Here is a 27,160-nt window from a genome sequence, read left to right as displayed (position 1 = left end):
AAACCCTGTCTCAAAAAAACCAAAATAAATAAATAAATAAATAAATAAATAAATAAATAAATAAATAAACCCAAAACAGAAAAAATCTAAAAGACTTGTTTATTTTTATTTTATGTCTATGGCTGCTTTGTCTGCATATATGTCTATGTACCACGTGTATGCCTGATGCCCACAGAAACCAGACGAGTGTGTCAGATCCTGTAGAATTAAAGTTATAAACAGCTGTTAGCAGACATGCGGTTGCTGGGAATTGAACTTGGTTCTCTGGAAGGTCAATCAGGCTCTTAACCGCTGAGTCATCTCTCCAGCCCCTCAGCTACCTTTCTTATCCTGACACCTGCCTAGGGATGGCATTGCCCACAGTGGGTTGGCCCCTCTTATATCAACTGCAATTTAAAACACCTCACAGACATGGCCACAGACCAATGTGACCAGAGTTATTCTTCAGTTAAGGTTCTTTCTCCCTGGGTGATTTAGATTCATATCAAGTTGACAACTGAAACTATGACAGAAGGAGACTAGAAATGGCCCACGAAAATACAGACAATGTGACAGATGAGAATTCATGAATCAAGAGTCTGCCTTGGTGACTCTCAGCCCTCAGCACAGACTCTAGACTGCCCCAGGGACTGCAACAGGAACAGTTCCCACAGAGCTGGTACCTCTCTCTGCCTTCTTCTCCCAAAGCCAGAATCTCTGGGTGCCCTGGCATGTCTGTCAGAGGGCCCACATCTGTGCCAGCATGGCTCCTTTCCTCTTTTTACTAAGCTGTGCTCCTCAGACGTTCTCAGACACAACAGAAGGAACGGTTGCCCGTGATGTGACCACAGACTCACCTATGTGGTGGGCCCTGCTCCTTGCTCCGATAAGCAGCTGTCTGGCTCAGAATGGACCACACACTGCAAGAGGAGCTCTAACTGGATCAGTGCACAATCGTCTCAGTGCTCAGTAACCTCTACCCAGCATGGCCCCCACTCTCTGACCACAATGGCCAACCCAGAATGTCCAAACCCAAGTTCTTTCCAACTGAATAAGAACAGCTGCTGCAATATTTAAAAGAAAAACCTCCAGAGAAAAGGTATTTGTGTAGGTCCTGGTTTGTGTATCTCAGGGTGCTTAGCAGTTTCCTTGCCCTTTATTCAGTAGGTGCCATCAACAACCTTTCCCTACCCCAAGCTGTGACAAGCAATACTGCTTCCAGACATTGACAAATGTCCACTCCGTAGGTGGGTGGAGCTACCATTGGTGGAGAGCCACTGATGCAGATCTGTTAAAATGGCCTCCAGCTCCTTGCTGTCCACACACTGGACCTTCTGTGCGCTGCATACTCTACCTGCCTGCGACACAGCTGACACCCCACAGGTAGGCAGGCAGGAAGAACGTGGCCATGTGACACTTGGGGCTCAGAAATCACCTACAGTCAATAGTGAGTAGAAGTTTCCACTCATTGGAAACCAGCTGATAGCAACCGGTTGGTGGATTTTCATACAAGTCAGTGTTTTCTCACAAAAATATTAACTTTACTTCCCCTTACGCCAAGTCTGATCCTTTTACACAAAGCACAGCCTTCATGTGTTGCTACAACCATCGAGGTTGTAGAGACTGTGAGCTATCTAAAATACGGCAGCAACCTCAGGGAAGACCTGGCCGTCATGCCATAGAATTGTGTTTGGGATTCTGGGCGATGGTTTTGTTCAGTTCTAAGTTTCCTGTGCTCTAACTTCCATAATGCTGTCACACATACCAACAACCTAAAAGTAACATCCACATATGAGAGAAAACATGCACTGTGTGTCTTTTGAGGTCCTCCTTTCTTCACTCAGGATGATTTTTTTCTAACTCCTTCCATTTGCCTGCAATCATCACGATTTCACTTTTGTTAACAACTGACTAATGTTTCATTGTGCAAATGTAGCACAGTTTAATTATCCATTTATCAGTTGATGGGCATCTCAACTGTTTCTGACCTCTTGCTATTATGACTAGAGTACTAATGATCATGGATAAATAAGAATCTTTATAGTAACATGTAGAGTTCTGTGTAGATTAGCATGTAGAGTCCTTGTATAGTAGCATGTAGAGTCCTGTGTATAGTAGCATGTAGAGTCCTGTGTATAGTAGCATGTAGAGTCTGTGTATAGTAGCACGTAGAGCCCTGTGTAGAGTAGCATATAGAGCCCTGTGTAGAGTAGCATGTAGAGTCCTGTGTAGAGTAGCATGTAGAGTCCTGTGTATAGTAGCATGTAGAGTCTGTGTATAGTAGCATGTAGAGCCCTGTGTATAGTAGCATGTAGAGCCCTGTGTAGAGTAGCATGTAGAGCCCTGTGTAGAATAGCATGTAGAGCCCTGTGTAGAGTAGCATGTAGAGCCCTGTGTAGAGTAGCATGTAGAGCCCTGTGTAGAGTAGCATGTAGAGCCCTGTGTAGAGTAGCACGTAGAGTCTTGTGTAGAGTAGCATGTAGAGTCCTGTGTATAGTAGCATGTAGAGTCCTGTGTAGAGTAGCATGTAGAGCCCTCTGTGTATAGTAGCATGTAGAGCCCTGTATAGAGTAGCATGTAGAGCCCTGTGTAGAGTAGCATGTAGAGTCCTGTGTACGGTAGCATGTAGAGTCCTGTGTAGGGTATCATGTAGAGTCCTGTGTAGGGTAGCATGTAGGGTCCTGTGTAGAGTAGCATGTAGAGTCCTGTGTATAGTAGCATGTAGAGCCCTGTGTATAGTAGCATGTAGAGCCCTGTGTATAGTAGCATGTAGAGTCCTGTGTAGAGTAGCATGTAGAGTCCTGTGTAGAGTAGCATGTAGAGTCCTGTGTAGAGTAGCTTGTAGAGTCTGTGTATAGTAGCATGTAGAGTCTGTGTATAGTAGCATGTAGAGCCCTGTGTAGAGTAGCATGTAGAGTCCTGTGTAGAGTAGCATGTAGAGTCCTGTGTAGAGTAGCATGTAGAGTCCTGTGTAGAGTAGCATGTAGGGTCCTGTGTAGAGTAGCATGTAGAGTCCTGTGTATAGTAGCATGTAGAGCCCTGTGTATAGTAGCATGTAGAGCCCTGTGTATAGTAGCATGTAGAGTCCTGTGTAGAGTAGCATGTAGAGTCCTGTGTAGAGTAGCATGTAGAGTCCTGTGTAGAGTAGCATGTAGAGTCCTGTGTAGAGTAGCATGTAGAGTCTGTGTATAGTAGCATGTAGAGTCTGTGTATAGTAGCATGTAGAATCCTGTATAGAGTAGCATGTAGAGCCCTCTGTGTATAGTAGCATGTAGAATCCTGTGTAGAGTAGCATGTAGAGCCCTCTGTGTAAATGCCCGAGAGTAGGATAGCTGGATCCTGAGGTAGACTGAGTCTCCCCTTATGAGGACCTTCCATATTGCTTTCCACTTGTGCTCCCACCAGCAGTGAATAAATGTCCCCCTTTCTCTTCATCCTCACCAGCGTTAGCTGCCTTTTGTATTATTGATCTTGGCCTTTCTGACTTGGCTAAGATAAAAATCTCAGTTTATCTTTAATAAATGTATTATTTAATAAACAGCAGCTAAGAATATTAAACATTTCTTTAAATGTTTCTCATCCACATGCGTTTTGTCTCCTAATCTCACCCAGCCACACGCCCTGCAACCTACAACAGTGACCTGACTGAAAAATACACTGGTGTGACTCTCTGCTCCTCCCTGTTCTAGAGACAGCCACATCTCCTCATGCAGTGCCAGCCTTCTCCCATAGACACAGTGGTGAAGGTCGCTGCGAATGGATTTGGCCGTATTGGGCGCCTGATTACCAGGGCTGCCTTTTGCTCTGCACTTGGCAAAGTGGAGATTGTTGCCCTCAACGACCCCTTCATTGACCTCAACTACACGGTCTACATGTTCCAGTGTGACTCCACCCATAGCAAATTCAACAGCTGGTCAAGGCTGAGAATGGGAAGCTTGTCATCTATGGGAAACCCATCACCATCTTCCAAGAGCGAGATCCCGCTAACATCAAATGGGGTGATGTTGGTTCTGAGTATGTTGTGGAGTCTACTGGCATCTTCACCACCATGGAGAAGCCTGGGGCCCACTTGAAGGGTGGGGCCAAAAGGGTCATCATCTCTGCCCCTTCTGCTGATGCCCTCATGTTTGTGATGGGTGTGAACCATGAGAAATATGACAACTCACTCAAGATTGTCAGCAATGCATCCTGTACCACCAACTGCTTATCCCCCCTGGTCAAGGTCATCCATGATAGCTCTGGCATTGTGGAAGGGCTATGACCACTGTCCATGCCATCACTGCCACTCAGAAGGCTGTGGATGGCCCCTCTGGGAAGCTGTGGTGTGATGGCCGTGGGGCTGCCCAGAACATCATCCCTGCATTGGTGCTGCCAAGGCTGTGGGCAAGGTCATCCCAGAGCTGAACAGGAAGACCACTGGCATGGCCTTCCGTGTTCCTACCTCCAATGTAGCCATCATGGATGTGACATGCTGTCTGGAGAAACCTGCCAAGTATGATGACATCAAGAAGGTGGTGAAGCCTCCTTGCAGTGCCAGCCTCCTCCCATAGACACAGTGGTGAAGGTTGCTGCGAATGGATTTGGCCGTATTGGGCGCCTGGTTACCAGGGCTGCCTTTTGCTCTGCACTTGGCAAAGTGGAGATTGTTGCCCTCAACGACCCCTTCATTGACCAGCGGCACATGGAGATCTATGCAGGTTCAGGTCGGCATCTGAGGGCCCACTGAAGGGCATCCTGGGCTACACTGAGGACTAGGTTGTCTCCTGAGACTTCAACAGTAACTCCCACTTTTCCACCTTTGATGCTGGGGCAGGCATTGCTCTCAATGACAACTTTGTAAAGCTCATTTCCTGGTATGACAATGAACATGGCTACAGCAACAGGGAGGTGGACCTCACGGCCTACATGGCCTCCTAGGAGTAAGAAGCCCTGGACCGCCCACCCCAGCAAGGACACTGAGAGCAAGAGAGAGGCCCTTGATGCTGAGGAGTCCCTGCCCCAACTCGGCCCCCAACACTGAGCATCTCCCTCACAGTTTCCATCCCAGACCCCATAATAAGAGGAGAGGCCTAAGAAGCCCTCCCTACTCTAGAATACCATCAATAAAGTTCGCTGCATCCACAAAAAAAAAAAAAGATATGCTGGTATAATAGCAACACAAATGCTATGATGTAACCAACCATTTTATTGATTTAAAAGACACTCCATGAGATGGAACCCATATTTAACACTGCTAAAGTAACCAAGACTAGATAGGTCATGGGCCTAGGGGAAACCCTACTATTATTCTGATAAAGGAACACAGTAATAAAAAGACTCTGGTGACATATTGCTATACCTATAGATCAACGTTACCAAAGAAACGTCCAGAGACAAGGAAACAGTGTCTTCCAGACAGAACAGGATTGATAAACATGTGAACTCACAGAGACTGTGGCGGCACACGGAGATCTATGCAGGTTCAGGTCAACAGGAGTCCCACACTGAGAGGGGCAGTGGACACAGGGCCCTACCCCTAACCAAGAAGTTATTTGCAATTGATACCTGTGGGCAAAGGGGAAATCAGGTTTTGTTTTTTTTTCCAATAGAGCATCACTGGGTATAGCAACCACACTTTGGGGCAGGTCTCATGCCCAGAAATAGTTGACTAACACAAAACAAACTTTGTAGTGTGTGTGTGTGTGTGTGTGTGTGTGTGTGTGTGTGTGTGTGTGAACTTCCTTGCAGTTCACTGTCGTGCATGCCAGACTAAGCACCTCCACAGCTTCTGGGGTTCCCCCCCCCCCCCGTCTCATCACAGCACCTGGGTTTACAGATGTGCTCTGGATCTGTCTTTGCAGAGATTCTGAGGATGTGAACTCAGGTTTCCACAATCACACAGGAAGCACTTCACAGACAGCATCTCCCCAGCCTCTGACTCCTTTTAGGGAATCCACCATGCCTCAGATGCCCCCAAAGGCCACTGTGACATCCCAGTGAGTCCGTTCTCTGGAAGCGGCCCCCTGCCCTGATGCTGTGATCAGCAGAGGTGCCTGTCATTTATGCACCAGCAGGTGATGGCACCAGGCTGACCCCAGCCAGTCATGAATTCTCCTAAGTTCTATGTCTTCTGATATGTGAGAATTCACATCTTGCTCAAATCCTCTACCACACAATAGGAATAGTATAGTATATAGGAATTGAAATAGTATAGCTATTTCTATTTCTATTATAGATGACTGCTAGGTGCTTCATTCCTTGCAATTAAATAACTTGCAAAGAAAAAAATCAGTTTATTTGGGGGTTTTTGTTTGTTTTGAGACAAGCTCTTACACAAACCAGATAGCCCTGGACTCACTGTGAAGCTGAGATAGGCCTGGACCTGATTCTTTTGCCTTCACCTCCAGAGTGTTGAGATTACAGATGCCACCTCCCTGCTTCGTTGCAAAAATGAAAGCCCTCCATTATTTGCATAGGTATTAGACTCTGGGTATTATCAGGTCTCTCTTCTTGAGCATGAGGGCTTAGGGGGACCATTTCAAGGCCTGACTCTGCTTTTCGCTGAATCTCCTGCCAGAGAGAGTTAGAAGCAGCTGTAGAGCTTGCTGGGGACAACCTGAGGAACTCGAGCCTCTCTGTCAGCTCTGTGGACCCGGGATCAAACTCAGCTTGAGTTCCCAATTGAGACCTCTTGCTGGGCCATGACCTTGAAGCTCATTCCTCCCTGTCTGCACCTCCCATGCTGGGGTTGCAGGTATGTGGCACCAGTTCTGATTTATACAGAGCTGGGGACCAGAACAAAGGCTTCATTCACTCCAGGAAAGCGCTCTGCTCCAGCCCCTCCCCCAGCCGCATGCCCACTGGAAAGCCGGGACTTCCTATGTGGACGCTCTGCCTCTGCTCCAGCCCCCCACCCCCACCCCCAGCCGCATGCCCACTCGGAAAGCCGGAACTTCGCATGTGGACGCTCTGCCTCTGCTCCAGCTCCCCTGAAACAAAGCTCAGCCAGTTGAGGGATGAGATGTGCACTTCCTGAAAAGGAAGAGGAATTAGGTGCCATTGGGCACACTGCCTAAAACCGGAGAAATGACTCGGAAAGGGAAAAGCAGGCAGAGAATTAAAAGCCACTTAGGAGGCAGATGACCCTGCAAGCCTGCCTGATACCATCTCACCTGCTTGGCAGGAACCTCCTTAGATGAAGGCCTTGGGCATACGCCTTGAGGAGGTCTCAGACTGTGCCCTCCCCCACACAGCCTCTGTGGTCTGAAAGCCAGAGCTGGACCAGGCGCTGCAGACCTAGTCTGAGTCTCACTCTGGAGTGGTGATCAGCGTACAAGCTTTGCCAGCACACCTTCGGGTCTCCTTTCTGAGCTCCGGATTCTACCTAAACTTGGGCTTTTTGGACAATGTTTTGTTGCTTTCAGGCCAGATTCCTTTAAGATTTCACCAGTGTGTTATGTATCCTGGGGTCAGCCCAAAAGCTGAGCAGAACATGTATGGCTGACCATGGAGGTCACAACACGCATTTGCACAGAAGAATCTAGAGCATCACATGTTTTATTTTAAAAAAGAAAACTCTGAGCCAGACAGTGGTAGCATACACCTTTATTCCCAGCACTAGGGAGACAAAGGAAGGTGGATCTCTGTGCGTTTAAGGCTAGCCTTATCTACAGAGCAAGTTCAAGGACAGCCAGGGTAACAGAGGAACGAAGGAGGAGGAGGAGAAAAAGGAGAAGAAGAAAGAGGAGGAGAAGAAGGAGAAGGAGGAGGAGAAGAAGGAGGAGGAGGAGGAGAAGAAGGAGGAGAAGAAGGAGGAGGGGGAGAAGAAGGAGAAGGGGGAGGAGAAGAAGAAGGAGGAGGAGAAGAAGGAGGAGAAGAAGGAGGAGGAGGAGAAGAAGGAGGAGGAGGAGAAGAAGGAGGAGGAGGAGAAGAAGGAGGAGGGAGGAGGAGGAGGAAGAAGAAGGAGGAGGAGGAGGAAAGAAAGAAAGAAAGAAAGAAAGAAAGAAAGAAAGAAAGAAAGAAAGAAAGAAAGAAAGAAAGAAAGAGAGAGGGAAGGAAGGAAGGAAGGGAGGATGATGACTCTGACAGTTGTGGGGAGAATGCGGTAAGAGTTGGGGATCACCCTTGAGTGACCATTTAACAGCAGTCCCTGTGTGGAATAGCATTTGCTTTTGGTCTATAGTGGTGGCAATGAAAGAAGACAGAAAAGAACTAATTCAAGATTGCCTTAGTCAGGGTTTTACTGCTGTCAACAGGTACCATGACCAAGGCAACTCTTATAAGGATAACAGTTAATTGGGTGTGGCTTACAGGTTCAGAGATTCACTCCATTATCATCAAGGCAGGAACATGTTGGCGTCCAGGCAGGCATGGTGCAGGAGGAGCTGAGAGTTCTACATCTTTGTCTGAAGGCCGCTAGGAGATGACTGGCTTTCAGGCAGCCAGGAGGAGAGTCTCAATGCCCACGCCCACAGTAACACAATTTCCTCCTAATAGTGCCATTCCCTGGGCCAAGTATATTCAAACCTCCACATGGAGGCTAGAGAGGGGTGGTTACTGGTGTCACTTGCTGTGACAGAAGTTCCTGAATTTGAGTTTTTAAAAAAAGGAAGAAAATCAGAATGGGGGAGGGAAAGGAAGGTGGTTAATGATAGAAGATACTTATCCAGAATCCTCCTCTGCTTTCTTCATGCACCCAGTGGTGTGTATAAGTCCCACTAGTGAGCTACAACTTAGTCTTTCTGTCTCCACAATGTAACTTTTTAGACCAAACGACCTCTGAAATCCCTCTAATTAAATGATCCATACATTTGCTATAGAACATGATGTAGTAATTCTGCATGTTTCCATCATGATCTTACTAGATTCTTGTTGCAATTTGTGTCTGTGTATGAGAGAATGAGTTTGTGTTTGTGTATGAAAGAGAGAGAATGAGTGTGTGTGTGTGTGTGTGTGTGTGTGTGTGTGTGTTTCTTAGTTTATGAATTAGGAAATTCAGACTCAGGGAGTTTACAATGATTAACTCAAATGTCAATAAAATTAGAACCAGCATTAAATCCAGGCCTTTAAAGTGGAGACCGCATCCATTCCCCTGTGGTGGGAATTGATACCTTCTGAGCAAAGGCGCTAAGGGGACCATAAAGTCCAGGGAGCTAAAATCGATGGTGTTGTGCTTAATTAATTTTTTAGGTCAGTGTACAAACTGCTGGGTGCCACTGCAGCATTTTCCATACATTTTCATTTTACTCTGTCCCGATCTTCCTCCTTCTCCTCTCCCCGTCTTAGTGCTGCCTTGTTCTTCTGTTTGTTTTTCTTTTTAACTAAGTAATCATGCTGTATTACTAATTTGATAGACCTGACCTGGAACCCCAGCTGAGACCCGAGGATCGGTTCTCTCCATCAATTCCTGGCACATACTAAGCACATATGAGCTGTTGTAAATTTGTTACTATTTAGTTGTACACAGTCTTGTTATTATACAGCTCAAGTTGACCTCAATCACAGTCTTCCTACTTCCTCCGTCTGAGTGCTGGGAGCACAGGCTACCCACTCATAATAGCACAGGGCTATTGGTTTGCCTATTTCTCCCCCCCACCCCCATCACTTAGGGAAGACTTCATTAGTTTTTGTGCTCAAAACCACGTAGATAAGATCTTATAAATTTAAGTTAACCCCTGTACAATAGGGAGGGGTGAGGCTTGCTTTATCTCTTTTGAGACAGGGTCTCTCATGCAGTCCAGACTAGCTCAAACTTACTCTGTAACTGAAGGATGTGTCTGCCTGGCTGTATGTGTGTGTACCGTGTGTGTGCAAGGATCACAGAAGAGGCCAGAAAACAGCATGAGATACCCTAGAACTAGAGTAGTTCAGATTGTTATGAGCTGACGTTGTGAGTTCTGGGAACCAAACCAGAGTCCCCTGCAAGTACTATAACCACTAAGCCATCTCGCCAGACCCCTATTCTTTTCTTTTGAGATAGTGTCTCACTCTGTTTCCCAGACTGGCCTGGAACTAGTACTATGTAGCTCAGGTTGGCCTTCAACTCACAGCAATCCTCCTGTCTCATACTCTCGAGAGTTGGAATTACAGGTGTGAGACCCCAAGCCTGTATTAGAATGTGAAACCCAGTAAGTTTACAGTGGCAAGGGCTGGGGCTGGGTGGGCGTGGCGGGTCATCTTCCTGTGTAAAGCCCTGGGTCTCATAGCCATCACCCCTACTCTAAAGTCCTGAAAAGCCATGTGACTTCAAAGACTGAGTGATCATTGTCCTGGAGGAATGGTGAATACCCCATGTCCCACCTTTCAGATGAATGCCAAATAATCAGAGTCCATAAACGTCAGACAAATTTCCATACCTTTCCTCCCACAGAGCAATATTAATATGGATATGTATACAGTTACAAAACAGCAAAGAAATTTTATGTCTGTGGGTTCTTTTTTATAAGTGGAGAAAAATGTTAAGGTGTTGTGAGAACTCCAAAGACTGGGAGGGTCTCCTAGGAAGGAGTACTTCTTCTTTTTCCTAAAATAATCCTTAATGCCTAAAGCCAGCACCCAGAATTTCAGGGCGAGTGTTTTGTCCACACCTCTGACCACCATGACTCGGTAGGACAACATTCACACACCCATTTGCACGCACTCTCTCAAAATGTGATCTATAATACCTGGGCACATACTGAGAGATGGCTGCAAAATTTAGTTAGATAGGAACCTATGGGAGAGGCTCTGAGCTTCCGGGCACTTCTTCTATCTGGAACCATGGCTCTGTAGAGCCAGATCTCTTATCAGACTTACTCATGTCTGACCCTTCTAAGCAGTCCTTTTTCCTGGAGTATACTGGCTTTCACATGATTAAAAGCAAGGCTCAGCCAAGTTCTAAGTCCAGCTTGGAAATGTTTATCCTTTACTGCCCAGAGCATGAGGTGAGTAAGTGACCAGGGCTCGTGGGTGGGGCGTGTGTGAGGCTGCCTGACTGACACACCGGGCGCATGACCACACAGGCGGCCCCTGCCAGGTTGCAGGCCTGGAGCTCCTGGAGCGTCCGGAAGCTGTGGCCACTGCTAGTTGGAGGCTTGGGCTTCCCTGTGCCTGCTACCATCGAGAAGCCATGTTTAATTTCCTGTCCACGTAGCACTGTAACCGTGTACCACTGTTTTCTTTAGATTTCCCCAGAGGTTCAAGTATAGTTATATATTAAAGCCAATGTGTAGCCCACCTGTTGAGTCCTACTCAACAAAAATAACTAAGGCCTTAGAGAAGCAAGTCTGTCTTCCAGAAACTGTGGCAGGGTGAAAGAAGGGGGGTGGGGTGCCATGAGGCATGGAGCATGTGGGGGAGACAGGATTGAGGACTTACTTCCTACGACTCCCTTCTTCTGACCCCAGCCCAGGCCAAAATAGCTGAGCCACATTTGGAGTGAACTGTATAAGATTAACGTTTCCCAGTCTAAAAGGGACGATGTCCGCAAGTTTGTTCTGGTTCGACCTGTCCTCTAGTGCGGTCTTGTTTTCTACCATGACCTTTTTCTCTATTCAGTTACAAGGCTTCTTGGGAGCAGAAGCCTTAGATATGTTCCTCTTAGGTCATAATGCCATCGACAGTTACTCGGGCACAGCTTGAGAGATGGCTTCAAAGTTTAGATAGGTACATCTGGGAGAGGGGTGGATGTCTCTGAGCCGTGTGCACAGCATGTGGGACAAAGGCGGAATAAACACAGCCACTGCTCAGCGAGACCCAAAGCGTCATCTCTCAACACCAGCAGGGGTCTTAACAGTGGTAGTGTGAACACTGGGGTCGGATAACTCCTTGGTGTGTTGTCTGGCCTCTGTCTGCGAGCAGTTAGTGTGTATCTGTGTCCTACTACCACATCAGTTAAAAATGTCTCCAGATCCTGCCAGGTGTTCCTCTGGACAACAAAAATCACACCCGTTCTGGAACCACCGTCCCAGGTGGAGTAGTACCTCACCAGGCAGCGTGGTGACTCACAGAAACCTCCGGGAAAGGACGGCACCTGGGTTAGGTCTTGAACAATGAGTAAGAATCAGTAAGGTGAGGGAGACAGAAGTCAGTGCACAGGCAAGGACATGATGGCTCATTAGAGCTCTCTTCAGGGGACCAGGTGCAGGGGGGACCCACACAACTGACAGACCGGGAAACCCAAAACCAAGCACGCACCCTCTCTTTTCAAAGTTGGCTCTGCCAAGCCTTATTTTCTATGGCTGCCTCCAACTCAGAAAGTGAGTGATGCTAACAGAAGAACCTCTGGGGACCAGGTGAGGCCACTTAGAGCAGGCAAGGTGCCAGGTAGGAGAGCTCAGGATGTTCTCCTGTGACAGGGGGCACAGGATAAGGCTTTTGTTTTGTTTTTTTTGTTTTGTTTTTTAATTGAGGAGGTGCTGCGTTTGAACCAGGGTCCTTGGGAATATTAAACACGTACTGTACCACTGAGATACATTTTGGCCTTGCACTAATATTTTAAAGTGCTTTCATGGGTTGTTGAAAATGTACAAATGACTATTCAACATACAAGTAACAGGTGCAGTGTGCTCATAACTGCCTGTGGCCAGAGACCTAGACTCTCTCTAATGTTTAAAACCCTTTCAATGCCCCCTTCGTGATTTTGGCCCCTGTCTCTCCTAAGAGGGTAAGATATCTGTTTTCACACCTATCCATTCAACAAACATCTCTTGAAACATTCCCCCGTTAGACTGGGGGTTAGCCTGGAATGAAGAGGCATGGGACCTTGGTGGCCTGTGACCTGTGCGAGGTCTGACTACGTGCTCTCCAGAGTCCAAAGGTGAGCCCAGGGACGCTGTGGTTGTAGGTTTAGTGATCAGGAGGAGGAGCTGGAGGTGTCGTGGGGAAGATGAAGGATGAGCTGGTACCTGCTGGCCCTCCATGTCTGTGTGACCACACGTAACCACAAACACCCTCGGGAATGGCAGCTGCTTCTCACCAGGTCGGGCACAGCAACTCTTCCCTCCCTTCCAGACAGCGTTTCTCTCACATGGTCCAGATTGATTTCATGTTCTCAGTATCCCCACAAGCTAATGATTACTCCCCCGACTCTTTTCACAGATGAAGAAATGGAGGTTCAGACATGTTGACTTGTCCCAAGTCCTGCGGTTTGTGAAGAAGTGGGTCACGGTGTTTCCTGGTTGCCTCTGGTCACCCACATCCATTGCATCACGGCTCTGCCTGATGACTTGATTCCATTCATGGCTGCAGAAGCCCGAGGCTTAGAGGACCTGGAGCCTCCTGGCTACCCTAGAGGGGACGCAGGCAGTCTCCAGAGATAAGGCCCATACAACCCCACTGGAAAGTGGGGGCCTTTGTTTGTTTGTTTGTTTGTTTATTGGGGCTGTAGTGTATGTGCGTAATTGTTTCTTACTCAAGTTGCATAAACTTGATACCAGGCATTTACCAGTCAGTTTCCACTGCAAGTATCGGTTTTCTTCAGTAAGGATTTCCCCATAAACTCAAATACCGATAATGCTTTCATGAGCCTAGGACGGGAGGCTGGATCTTAAAGGCTATCCCGAGGTGGGCAATGATTATGAGACACAGCAACTCTCCTAGTTGGTGAGTGACTCTGGGCGAGAGACAGGTCATGGCGGGATGATAACCACCATGAATCAGGGCAACTTAGACCAAGCACATCCTGGGTTGTCACTGTCATTCAGAGTGATACACACACACACACACACACATACACACACAGACACAGACACACACACACAGAGACACACACACATACACACACATATACACATACACACACATACACACACACACATACACACACACAGACACACACACAGACACACACACAGACACACACAGACACATACACATATACACACACATACACACACAAACACACACACAGACACATACACACACACAGACACACACACAGATACACACATACACACACAGACACATACACACACACAGACACACACACAGACACATACACACACACACATACACACACAGAGACACAGATATAGACACACACACAGACACACACACAGACAGACACACACACACACACACACACACTGGAAGGCAGAAATATGGCCGATGGTTCTAAGCTCTTCCAAACCAGATGTGACCTCTCCATGGCTTCTTTCAGTCATTTTGCAAATATTTACTGCCTACGCCCCTGTGCCAGGTGCAGTGCTGGCCACTACCAATCCAAAGGTGACCAGATGAGGGACTCTGTTCAAAGACGTGGGCAGAAAAGCCTGGCTGCCCATGGCTCCGGGAAAGGGCAAAACTGCACGGACAGTGGGTGCACAGACTTGCACCCATCCCTGGGCCATTTTGATGCTTTATGACTGGTCCGTGCTTGACCCTGCTAAGAGGAAGTTGCAGGCCAGGCACCTAAGGTCAGAAGGTTGGACGTGCTAGGTAAGAAGCATGGGTGCTGAAGGCTGCCTGCAGCTGTGCAGGGCACGGCTGTGTGCAGGGCACGACTGTGTGCAGGGCACGGCTGTGTGCAGGGCACGGCTGTGTGCAGGGCATGGCTGTGTGCAGGGCATGACTGTGTGCAGGGTATGGCTGTGTGCAGGGCATGACTGTGTGCAGAGCATGACTGTGTGCAGGGCATGACTGTGTGCAGGGCATGACTGTGTGCAGGACATGGCTGTGTGCCGGACTGGCTTACAGGAGAGGCAGGAAGAAACCAACTGAAAGGGTGGATTTTACTGCGTTTGCCCAGATTGCTGAATCTGCCATCAGAGGACGTGGGGAACTGTGTCCTCTTTTCGGTCCCCTTACTTCCCCCACATCCGTTCTATCTTAGATTGTTGTTGTTGTTGTTGTTGTTGTTGTTGTTTGGGTTTTGTTGTTGTTGCTGGGGTTTTGTGGTTTTGTTCTTTTTGTTTGTTATTTGTTTTGTATGCTTACTCTGTAACCCAGGCATGGTTGGAAATCACAGTATTACCCAGATTGACTTAAATTCATGGCAACCCTCCTGCCTCAGCCTGAGGTGTGCATCTGTGACCCTTTCTTTGGATCTAAATGGAAATTGAGCTCCCTTGTGTTGCTGTGGTTAAGGCCTGGGGCACACTTTTGCCTGGTCAGTCAGGGTTCAGAGCAGCACAGTCCTCTTGAGTACTCTATAGGAATGGGGTTTTATGCAGCTGCTGGACGAGCTGGGTGAAGGCCCTGAAGGAAGGGCAAGGCTGGAGAAGGAGCCAGGGACACTGAGGGTCAGTCGTGAAGGACTGGGCCCAGTGTGGGTGGAAATACCATGTGACCGTGGACCTGAGGCTGCCAGACCCTGGACTCAGCACTTCGGAAGAGCTGGAGGCAGGGACATGAAAAACAGACAAGTGACAAGCTGATGATGCTCTGTGCTGTCACCTCGCTAACTGGGATCAAAAGCCTTCAGGGAGGAAGAGCAACCCCTTCTGTTTTGTTTTCTGGGTCATAGCCCCTCCTCATTGAAAGCTATCCAGGGAATGGTCTCTGGAAGAGAAGCTCTGTGTGTGTCAAAAGGAAATGTTTGACCCTCATATTTGAGGTAAAGCCATTGGTGGAGACAGACTGGACGAAGAAAATCCTAGACCCATGAACCACAAACTCTCCTACTTGGGTATGGTGTGGGATGTGTATGTGTGCATGTGTGAGCATGTGCGTGTGTGGTGTGTGAATTTTCAGAAGTGGCTGAAAAAAAATAGTTCCCAGAGCTCGTTTCTTAAGGGCACGGGGTAGGCATCTGTTTTAACAAGATCAACAGGTGACACTGGTACGCAGGAAAGAGGGCGACCTGCTGTGCTCAACCACAGAACAAGTTACAATTAACTCAGCTTCAACAGCCTGCTGCGGAAGTCCTCCCTCGGTAGGTGTGCCGTGTGCAGACACCGAGGCAGGGACCTGCGTGTTGAGGCTACTCCACATTACCTCCTGAGCCAGACTTTGAGTGTTCTGTCCTCTGTCTTGCCTCACAACTCTTCCCAGACTTTCAGAGCAAGCTACGAAAGCAGCTGTGCACCCATCTCAGGCTCTGCAGTGAGTCGCTGGGTGTGGGGGGCCAGCCCGGCGCTCTCACGCTCACACTGCCAAGGGAATGAGGAGTTGGGAAATCAGAGTTATGCCGCACCCTGCAAGCCGGGCTTACTGGTGACTCACACAATTGATTCGTCCCATTCCGGGATCACCACTAAAGAGCATATATCTGACACCCCAAAGTATGTGGGCATCTATGTGGGGAACCATGCGAAGCAAGTGAAAATGCCAGGGACCCGCCTTCGAGCCCCTCCCACGGGCCTCTTTTGCCCTCAGACACACCCATCTACCTACCCACTCCACAGAGACCTACGTCCCGCTGTAAGGCTATCGACGTGCCACCTGAACAGGCAGAGCAGAAGGCTGGGGAGGGCCAGGAAGGTACAAGTGACAGGCTCAGTGAGGGTGTGGTCAGGTGCCCCTGCAGGCAGCCGCTCCAGGGTCTGCTCATCCAGTCCTCACCCAGTGCAGAGTGGTGAGGTGCACGGGAAGGCCTTTCTCACCCCTATCTTCTTCTTCTTCCTTTATTGGTTAGTTAGCAGTGCTCTGTGGTTCTGCTCCATGCTCCCTTCCCCCCCCCCCGAAAAAAAAACCTTTGTCAGTGGTATCTGCCACTGAGTTCCATCTTCCTAAAAGTGAACTTAGTAGGTGGGACTGAGGAGGGGGCATTTCAAAGTGCCCCGGGGATTCCCAGGCAGCTGGGCAGGGGCACGCTTGTGGAAAGCATTGGACTAGGCAGAGTGTTTGTGAGTGTGAGACAGCGAGGAGCAAGAGACAGCATCGAACACGGCTGCTGCACCGCCTAGCTGGCAAGGAAGGTCCCAGACAAACAGATGAGGGTTACATCCTTCAAATCCCTAGGGCGCTCAAGTGTGGGGGACCCGTGGCCGGCCCTGCGCTACTGTCGCTTGACCTTGGCACACACGTCTCCATAACTTTTGTCCCTCTGACTCCTACTCGTCTTAACCTTCGTCAAAGCTCTGGTTTCGACAACCAAGCCTGGCAAATAGAAAGCACTCTGGGTATGTTGGACGAGTTAATAAAATACATGTATTTAACAGTTTATTACTGAGTATGAACTAAGACAAAAGGCGTGGGCACTGTGTGTCAGGGCAAATCAGGCAGCGAGTGTGTCTGGAAATGGGTAGATTTGCTTTCTAGTGCTATGGTAAGATACCACGACCAAAAGAAACCTGGGGAGGAAAGGGTTCGTCTCACTTCCATATCACAGACCATCACAGAAGGAAGTCAGAGCCGGAACTGGCGTGGAGGTGATGTTGAGGCCCTGGAGGGTGCTGCTTACAGCCTCCTCTGCTCCCTCCTCATTCAGCCTGCTCTCTTCTGTCATCTGGGACCGCCCAGATGTGGCTCCGCCCCTTGTGGGATGGGCCGACCACGCCCCTGAATCAACAATCCAGGTAAAGGCATTTTCCTCTACTGAGGTTCCCTCTTCCAAAATTACTCGAGCCTGTGTTAAGTTGACACAAAAACTACACAGCACAGATGGGAAGAGACTTAGCAGTCTCAGCTCTCTTGCCGCTGAAAGGGTGGGAGAGGGCCGGGCACCGTGAGGGGGGCTGACATACCTTTCACTAGACAGCAAGCTCTGGAAAGCAGGTGCCTGCTCTGTGGGGAGGGCCCTATCCTAGGTACAGCCCAGGGACAAGGCACATTTCACAGGGACACGGCACATTCGTTTGCCAAATGAATGAAAGGCAATTGCTGTCCTCAGTGTCCCAGGGACATACACAGGGCACGAGCAGTTTGATCGTTGAGTCTAAGTCCTGAAGAGCAAGGGTCTGTTCTTAGTAGAGGTCCAGCATAAAGAGTCTCTAACCACCTCACCCAGTGGCCCCATAGGTGGTCCAGTATCAAGACCCCTGAGGAGTCATCATAAGAATAGTACTGGCCTTCCAGATCTCCCACCCAGATCAATGACCTCCAAATCTGTATGGGGGAGGGGGGAGTCTGTCTATATCTGAATGTCTCAAGTTCATGGTCCCCTAGGCTTAGCAACTCTCACTGAGGCTTGGAAGATTTGGGGGTAGTCCTGAGCGCCAAAGAAGAACCTTTCATCTGGGACCCAACAGTGGGGTTTAGAAACCTGATTTTGACCTGGGCAGTGGTGATACAGAGGCAAGGTGAATCTCTGAGTTTGAAGCCAGCCTAGTTTGCAGAGTAAGTTTCAGGACACCCAGGGCTACACAAAGAAAAGCCATATGTCATAAAGAAGAAGACAGGGAAGAGAAAGAGGAAGAGGAGGAGAAGAGGGGAAGAGGAAGAGGAGGAGACACCTGATTTTGGAGCCAGGCTTAGTGGTACATATCTGAAATCTCAGGATTTAAGCCAAGTATTGCAAGTTCAAGGCCCCCTTGTGCTATATAATAAGACTCCAAACCAGAAAAACCAAGCCTTCCTTTGCTATTTGCAGGCTAGGATGTAAATCCAATGGTAGAGCACTTGCCTGGTGTGCTTGAGGCCTTGGAACCCATACCAAGCACTTCAACATAAGAGAAGGAAGAGGGGACGTGGGGGACAATACTTACTGTTACGAAAATAAAGCCTCTGCCTACTTCATTCTCTGTCCCTTTTGCCAACTGCTGCTGGGTTGAAACCCAGGTCCCAGCGTGTGCCGGGAAAGTATAACCCCTCTGTGGATCCCCAGGTTTCTTGCTGTACCCCAGATCTTCTTGCCTTCCCCAACAACTGAGGAGCCTGGGGAGTTTAAATATGTCCCGAGGATGGACCTGCGATTTGGGGCTGACAATACTATAGGCCTACAGGGTCTCACTGCGTAGCCCAGGCTGGCCTCAAGCTCACTGCAATCCTGCTGCAGTAGCCTCTCCAGTGCTGAGCTGACAGGAGAGACCTGACTCCTGGCTGTGCCATCCTTCAGGTATATGAGGAGTAACCAAGGGCGGAACCGGAACAGCCCCAACCCAGAAGTCTCTTTTGATTTAAAGAAGGAGAAAACAGATGATTGCCTTATTCCGTTGGACACTGCCTTCCTGAGGCATGGCCTCTGGCCATATCTTACTTCTTCAGTTCTGAAGAGAGGCAGTGGCTAAATATGAGCTACAGAGAATCTGGTGCTGCCTTAAAGAGCCTTGACTCGGGCTAGAGAGATGGCTCAGTGGTTAAGAGCACTGACTGCTCTTCTGAAGGTCCTGAGTTCAAATCCCAGCAACCACATGGTGGCTCACAACCATCTGTAATCAGATCTGATGCCCTCTTCTGGAGTATCTGAAGACAGCTATAGTATACTTACATAATAAATAAATAAATCTAAAAAAATAAAATAAAATAAATTAAAAAAGGCAGTCTCGCTGTGTTCCAGGCTGTCCTGGAACTTAAAAAAAATGAAAACAAAAACAAAAAAAACCCAAAGGAGCCTTGCCTCCAGAGGGGGTCAGTTTTCAGGAGCCTTGCCTCCAGAGGGGGTCAGTTTTCAGGAGCACTGACTCCGCCCCCTGCTTCCCAGGGCACCGCAGCCAGGGCCGACAGGTCCTGCAGGGACAGGACCGCCATGCTCCTCTTAGGTGGTTTAGGGACCTCATCTGTACACAGGTGACCAGAAGAGCCTCCCTTTGGGAGGATTAGGTAAATGCTTTTTGGAAGTGATTTCTTTCTTGGCCTGTGTTTAACCTTCATTTAATTGGCCCTAATTTACTTTACTAATTGATGCTCAGGTCCGGGAAACCTCCCATTCTAGGTTTACAGCCTACTGAAAAGTGATTCCGAAGAAGAAGCCCGGGCAGGGGGCTCCTCACACAGACTTGGAGGATCTGGGCTCTACTCAGAGGTGTGTCTTTAGTAGTTCCACGGAGACAGGGCTGACACTGGACATCGACAGAAGCCTCAGATGGACTTCCTTCTCTTGATGCAGAGAAAAACTTTAGGACAATTACAACTAAAATAGAGCCAAACACACAACCTCACCAAACCCAGGGGCGAGGTGAGATGTGGCTCAGTACCGGGAGTTTGATCCCTCACATGGTAAATGAGCGACTCTCTGGAGGCGCTGGCAGAGGGCCAGGCGGATGGCGCGAGGTGAGAGGTGGCTCGCGTTTTATTTCCCAGCCAGGACTTTGAGCTCTGCGAATGTTTGGGCTGGAAAGATATCTGCACACTGTCTCCCCATCCACACGCAGAGATGCTTTCTCAGACCGAAATAAAGCAAAGGGCTTTCTGCGTGTGAAGACCTGTCACAGAACACGATCAGGGACTGCAACAGGTGCTCGCAATGCAGGGTCCGCACGTGAACCAAGTTACAAAAGCAAGGCAGTATCGTGCATGCTCACTGTAAGGCTGCTGCGGTGCTGTGAGCTCATGTCTGCAGCAGAGCCCTGGCTCAGTGGCGATCAGTAAAACGACTGCACCTAAAACCATTAGCAGTCCCCCTCTGAGGACACTCATCAGACTGCAGCTGAAACGACTCTGAAAACTGCCTATTACTTAAGTTTGGAAACTAAAACTTAGTTAATGTGCCCACCGTTCCAGGTACGGGGCATAGTTCCGCCATTTTTAATACCATAGTAAAGTACAAGATACAATGATTTGTATTAGATAGTGTCTCAGTTAGGGTTTGACTGCTGTGAACAGACACCGTGACCAAGGCAACTCTTATAAGGACAACATTGAATTGGGGCTGGCTTACAGCTTCAGAGGTTCAGTCCATTATCATCAAGGCAGGAACATGTCCGCGTCCAGGCAGGCACGGTGCAGGAGGAGCTGAGAATTCTACATCTTCATCTGAAGGCTGCTAGCAGAATACTAAGACATAAGAATACCAGACAGCTAAGATGAGGGTCTTAAAGCCCACGCCCACAGTGGCACACCTACTTCAACAGGGCCATGCCTTCTAATAGTGCCACTCCCTGGGCCGAGCATATACAACCACCACAGATAGCATACGCTTTAAAGTGTACACTTACTGCTTTAGGCTGTCTATGAGGACACACGGCATAAGCATATATTTATTCATAATTAATCAAGTGTTTAATTCCATGGAGGCAGGAAACTGAATATATTCACGAATGCCGTGCCTCGCCTGCAATCCCAACACTTGGGAGGTGGTTGTTGAAGGGTTAAGCATTTGACACCTCCAGCTACGCAGTGAGTTAGAGACCAGCCTGGGTTGTATGAGACCCTGTCTTAGAAAACAACAGACAAAACAAAAAGCCAAAAATACATGTTTATAAACAGATTACTTCTAAAATTGTTCCCTATTAAAGGACCAGCCCTGGGCTAGCACCACTTCCACTCTTGTTGGGACTGGATCTCTGTAGGGACATCAGCACTGTTCTAACAATTCTGTCAGTGAAACATAGATATCATATAAACTGCTTGAAGAAGCTTGGAAGTCCTACTGCAGAGCTGACTGACTCCCCAACGGACACTGATGGAGCTATGGACCTGAAGAGCAGCGCACTGAGAAAGATGTGCACATCATATGCAAATGCTCATCGAAGGAAATATCCAACAATAAAGAACCTAACACGAGAAATTCTTAAGTGTTTCATAAAACAGATATATAAACAATTTCATTTTCAGTGACAGGGTCTTACTATGTAGCCCAGGCTATCCTGGAACACACTGTATAGCCCAGGCTATCCCGGAACTAACTGTCCTGCTATTTCAGTCCCCCTAGGGTTGGGATTCCAGGTAGACCATGACACCTGGATGAAATCTGCCTCTCGGGGGACAGAGTTTCACAAATCTATATAAAGCAGAAGATATTAGAAAATACAATTTTGTCAGGGAATATAAACTGAGGCTGGAGATGTAGCTTGGTAAATGCCTGCGTGGCCTGGCTCTGATTGACGCATTCTTTAGGAGTGACCATGCAGATTCGCTGAACCTCAGAACATACATTCACAGGTCAGCAGGAAGTTTTAATCAAACTTTCCCCTCACTGATTAAAAAAGAAGAACATTATTTTTTAAAGCTGTTCATTTTCAGTGGCCCTGCCTGGTAGCAATTATCTTAACGTGGAGAGAGGCCGGGGGAGGGGTGGTGGGAGAACCAGGGATGTTCCTCAGTCAGTTAGCAGAAGAGAAGAGAAGAGGGCAGCTCTCCCTCCGTCCTGTGAAACGGAGGGGAAAGGTATTCTTTTTACCCTTTCAAAAGTCTCATTTTTAGCTGTGTGTGTCTCTGTAGAGGTGTGTGCCCATGTGTACAGGTGTCCTGTGTGTGTGTGTGTGTGTGTGTGTGTGTGTGTGTGTGTGTGTGTCATTCTAAAGTTCAGAGGGCTCTGGCAGGTGGCTGGGGGCGAGACCCTCTGGGAGCACCAAGCGGTTTAACCAATTACGGCTACACTCTGCCCGAATGTACACTCCTAACCACTGAGCAACTTCTCCACCCCTGAAGGACCAATTACTAGAGCACTTTAACTAGAATCTTCCTGGAATAGTTTGTGGGGCCCCTGAAACTGCAGAGCAATTCTCAAAGTCACCTTGACTTTTAGCCACCATTTAATGGATTCTTGAGATTTCAGAGCTAAGAAAGCATCCTGGGGCTAAAAAGAATGGCCCTCCAGGTAAAACAAAAACTTGTTGTTTGTGGTCACACATTTGCAAGGCAATTCCTTCGTTTTGTAGGTAAGAAAATTAGAGGGAAAATAGATAAGTAACCTCAGGCAAATTTACTTTCACAGGTTTGGCTATTAACCAAGACCCAAGCTCCTAAACCTTGAGCTGTTGCTCTTATCTGGACTGCATATCTGAGGGCTGTTGTCTGTTTGGTTTTCTTGTTCTTCTTGTTTTGTTTTGTTTTTGAGAAGGGAACTGGTGTAGCCAGACTGACCTTGAGCTCCCTACCTAGCCCAGGCTGGCCTTGAACTCTGGCTTCCTCTAGAGTGCAGAGATCAAAGGATTTTAATCTTCGTGCCCAGCAATACCTGGGAAATTTTATTAACTTCTGATGTCTGAACTAAACTGGTCTAAAGTGAGGATTGGGAAGGGAGAGCAGGAAGTTGGTTGCAATACAGTGATCGTGCTAATGTTTGCGGTGGGTTGCACATTTTCTCTACACACCTCCCTCTACACAAGTTCTTGTCTCCCGACTCTTTCCCCACAATGAATCTTATTTCTCCTCTGCGATTCTGACAGTCATCAAAGCCCAAATACCTGAAAGGCAGAGGTCAATGCACTCAGACTCTAGGTCTGGACAGTGCGCAAAGTTGGGAAAGAAGAGAAGAGACAAAACCCACTTAGCAGCTACCAAGTGTGCTAAGCCTGCTGACAACACAACGGTCTGTAGGCCTAGTGGGCAGACGTGCCGGGAGCTAGCCTGGCACCTGCAGCCGCCACAGTCCCCCGCTGAAGCGTCTGTGCGTGTTCTCAGGTATGGAGTCTATGTTGGAGCCGCAAAGGCTAACCACCCTAAGTCCCAGCTAATAAGTAGCACTGAAAACCATACAGAGCTGCACTGAGACCAACGCCTTCACCTTCAGTCGCTCTCCCTCGGCGGTGGAGGTCTTTTCATTCCAGCCGGGGAAGGGGTGCTGGGTCCCCAGCCAGCCAGGGTGCTGGCGAAAAGGCATTTTCTCTCTTTCTAGGGGCCTTAGTGATTTGCGCTGGTAGTCCCAGCACCCAGGAGGCAGAGACTGGAGGAGCTGTCTTGCGTGCAAGGCCAGCTTGCCCTTCATGGTGGCTTCCAAGCTGCTCAGGGGTATGAAGCAGGGGTATTTCTGTCTCACTCAGAAAAACAAAATAAACAACTTCTCTTCTGTTAAACTTGACTAATCTAAAGAGAAGAGCCTTTTGTAGAAACCTCGGGCCCATGGCAAACTGCAATTCTGTAACACTCTGCCCTTTCATTGTCTCTTTCTCTTTCTTTAATATAATTCTATTTCTATGTACTTATTTACTCTGTGCACTCGAGGAAGGACGGTGCATGTACATCTGTCTGTCTAAGGGCATCAGATCTCCTGGAACAGGAGTTTCAGACAGTTGTGTGCTACCCTGTGGGTGCTAGGAATTGAACCTGGGACCTCTGGAAAAGCAGCTGTTCCTCTTAACCACTGAGCCATCTCTCCAGCCCATGTGATTCTATTTGTAAAGCAAATAATTTGACCTAGCTCATGCTGTCAGCCTTGGTGGCTCTTACCCACTGAGCCTCCAATCCTGTCTTAAATTTGTTCTAATTTTTAGTCAAAAAGAGTCTCAGGAAATTTCCCAGGTAAGCCTTGATTCACACGCAGGCCTCTTGCCTCAGATGCCCCAGCGGCAGGGATTACCAGGCCTGAACTACACACAGCAACCCCAATTTTGCATCAAAACAGGTCAGCCTGACTGGTTACCTCTCTCTCTCCAGCCTCCTCTGCCTCCCAGGCTAAGTCCCCTGAATTCTCCTGAGAGGCTGTGGTGGAAACCTCCCCGAGAACTCAGCAACAGCAGATACTAATCACAGTCAGCCTTGGGGTGAGGGGTCTCAGGCTGTTACTCCATCAGTACCTTGGCAGATAGGGGCAAGGTTCCTCATCCCCTGATCAGAAGGGACTCCATCATGTACAATGTGTGAAGCAGGTGTCTGCCTCAGGCTGCAAGGCACTGGGTATGGTCACCCCACTCTCCTGCATGGTCCCTGGTAAAACGTCATGCCACCCACACGCCAACCCAAGCCACAGGAATCTCTGAGTGGACACTTCAGTCACACCTAGACTCTTGGCCTCTTGGCTCTCAACCCCTTGGTGGTCGGTGGGGGGAAGGGGTGATGTGGCCATACTGCTTCCCTGAGAGGTGGCGCCAGTTGATACCCTTCTCAGCAGTGCTGGAGAGTTCTGCACGCTTAGCTGCATTGTCCTCTCCTCCCTAATGTGACATTCCTAGACAGAAGCAGAGAAGAGTTGCATCAAATCAGCCACAAGGGGTGCCTACGAGAGCCACCTGCAAGGGGCTGGGCTGAGGAACTGTGTTGGAGGCAACTAGCTGACCTGCAAGGCCAGGCGGCAGGACACAGTTCCTATTACAAACACGAAATAGTTCCGGGTGCGGTCGTGCATGTCTGTAATCCCAGTATTCGGGAGACTGAGACGGGACGGTTAGCATGTATGTGTTTGGGGCTGGGGCCCTAAGTGAAGACCGCCCGGCCTATGCCACAGAGCAAGACTCTGTCTCAAAACAAACAAAAGAAAACTGCAAACTTTTTGTGCATACGATTGTTTAGCTCTCCCCTACCTCTAGAATCAATCTCGGTCCGTTTTTGCCCCGACTCTCTGCGCTTGGCTGGTTTGGCCAGAGCATTGTTTGGCTTATCTGAAGCCAGTCTTCAGCATGGCCTGGCAGTGATAGGCAGGAAAGGAGAGAGACCCTGCCTCAAAGAAAGCTCTGCAGGCCAGAGGATCAGGCAGAATACTAACCATGTTGACAGTTACAATTGTAGAGTACTTTGGAACCCTGTACAGTGAGCGGCTCAGGGATTGCCTAGAACACCGCGGGATGGAAATGCAGAATCATGGGACCTGACCTGGGCACCTTAAATGAGAATCTGCTTCGAAGTTGGACTTGGCTGAGCACATCTGTAATACCAGCAACTTGGCCAGCAGAGACAGGGGAATCTCAAGGTTCAGGCAGGCTTGGATATAGTGAGACCCTGCCTTGAAAGCTCGCAGGGCCTATATGCAGTTGAGGGGCCCAGGCCTCGCCTAGAATGCACAAGGCCTGGGGATCATCTCCAGCACAGAAAACAAAATCGTAGGCAGAGGAGAGACTGTCTGCATTTGTGAGACCCACAAGATATTTGGCGTACACAGAGGCCCCAGAAATCATGCTTCGTATTTATCAAAAAACGTCCTCAGCCGAGAGGTGGTGGCGCACGCCTTTAATCCCAGCACTCTGGGAGGCAGAGGCAGGGGGATTTCTAAGTTCGAGGCCAGCCTGGTCTACAGAGTGAGTTCCAGGACAGCCAGAGCTATACAGAGAAACCCTGTTTCGAAAAAACCAAGTCCAAAAACCCAAAAATAAATAAATAAATAAAAATAAAATAAAAAATAAAAAGCGTCCTCACTGTTTTAGACTCTTCCCAACACCCCTGATTTTCTAGTGTCATTCCCAATTTCTCACCGAGGAGCAGCCTGGGAGAACCCAGGGACCCTCACAGGGATGTCTGTGGACTACACAGCTGCCTCTCACACCACACTTTGCTTTCATCTCCTCCCCTGTCTTTTTTTACTCCTAACTATAAACAGCCAGGAAGAGCCATTCATTCCCAGCCCCAAGAGTTACTCTTGGATTGACCAAAGGCGCACTGAAAGTGAGGCCTGTGATCTTGCGTCTCAGGAATTTGTGCCGTCTTCTTGAGACCTGACACACTGCCTCCTCAGCCGTACCCCCTCTCCACCTTAAAGCAGCTCTGAGTTAGGGCACTGTGTCAGAATGTTTATGAACCCCCAAATTTATATTAGAATCCCATCTCCTGAAGTGACAGCATTAGGAAGGGGGGCGTTGGGAAGGGAACTGCAGCTGGAGCGTGGGTGACCTCTTCCCTTGCTCTGAAACATCAACATTCAAAAGATTTCAACTAAAGACATCATGCAAGAGGGCAGGGCATATAGCTCTGTGGTAGAAGGCCTGTCTAGCAAATGTGAGACCCTGGTTCATAATAGAACACAGCAACAATAACGAAAGTACATGTGTATCTCAGTGTTCTTATTTCGGGGTTGGGGTGTGGCTCAGTGTAGAGCACTTGCCTTAAAATATCACTGTTGGGTAGAGATCACATCCATAGCTTCCACTGGTGACTCACCAGGTGCGAAAGAGAAGGCAGGCATTTGGCCTCTGAAATAGAATACCCCCGACATCAGGCACTATATCGGGATACTGAAGTCTAACAAGTAAGGACAACTGGATAATGCCAAGAAACTGGAAACTCATACTGTTAAGTGAATTCTAACAGCTCTACCTTTGCAATGTCTGATGTGCAGGGAGATGCCCATGATGACTTAGGTTTTAGAAATAACCTGCAGAGGTACAGTATTTGCCTGGCGTGTTCCAGGTCCTAAGTTCCATCCCCAGTGCTGGACAAGGAAAGAACAGGTTACAAAATAGTGACTTATTAAGGTGTAGTAGTGTGTGTGTGCATGCGCGTGCATGCATGCATGCCTGTGTGCATGCGTGTGTGCATGCACATGTGCGTGTGTATGTGTGTGCACACATGTGCATGTGCGTATGCGTGTGTGTGCACG

General features: G+C 48.5%; 1 pseudogene; it reads left to right on the top strand.

Moving 5' to 3' along the window:
* Positions 1–3,612: 3,612 nt before the first annotated feature.
* Positions 3,613–4,995, top strand: LOC127667608 (glyceraldehyde-3-phosphate dehydrogenase-like; annotated as a pseudogene).
* Positions 4,996–27,160: the final 22,165 nt, after the last annotated feature.

Source organism: Apodemus sylvaticus, chromosome 17 (genome assembly GCF_947179515.1).
Source record: "Apodemus sylvaticus chromosome 17, mApoSyl1.1, whole genome shotgun sequence".
Classification (NCBI taxonomy): Eukaryota; Metazoa; Chordata; class Mammalia; order Rodentia; family Muridae; genus Apodemus; species Apodemus sylvaticus.
Note: the sequence above shows the minus strand (reverse complement) of the source record. Positions and strands in the feature narration are given on the sequence as shown.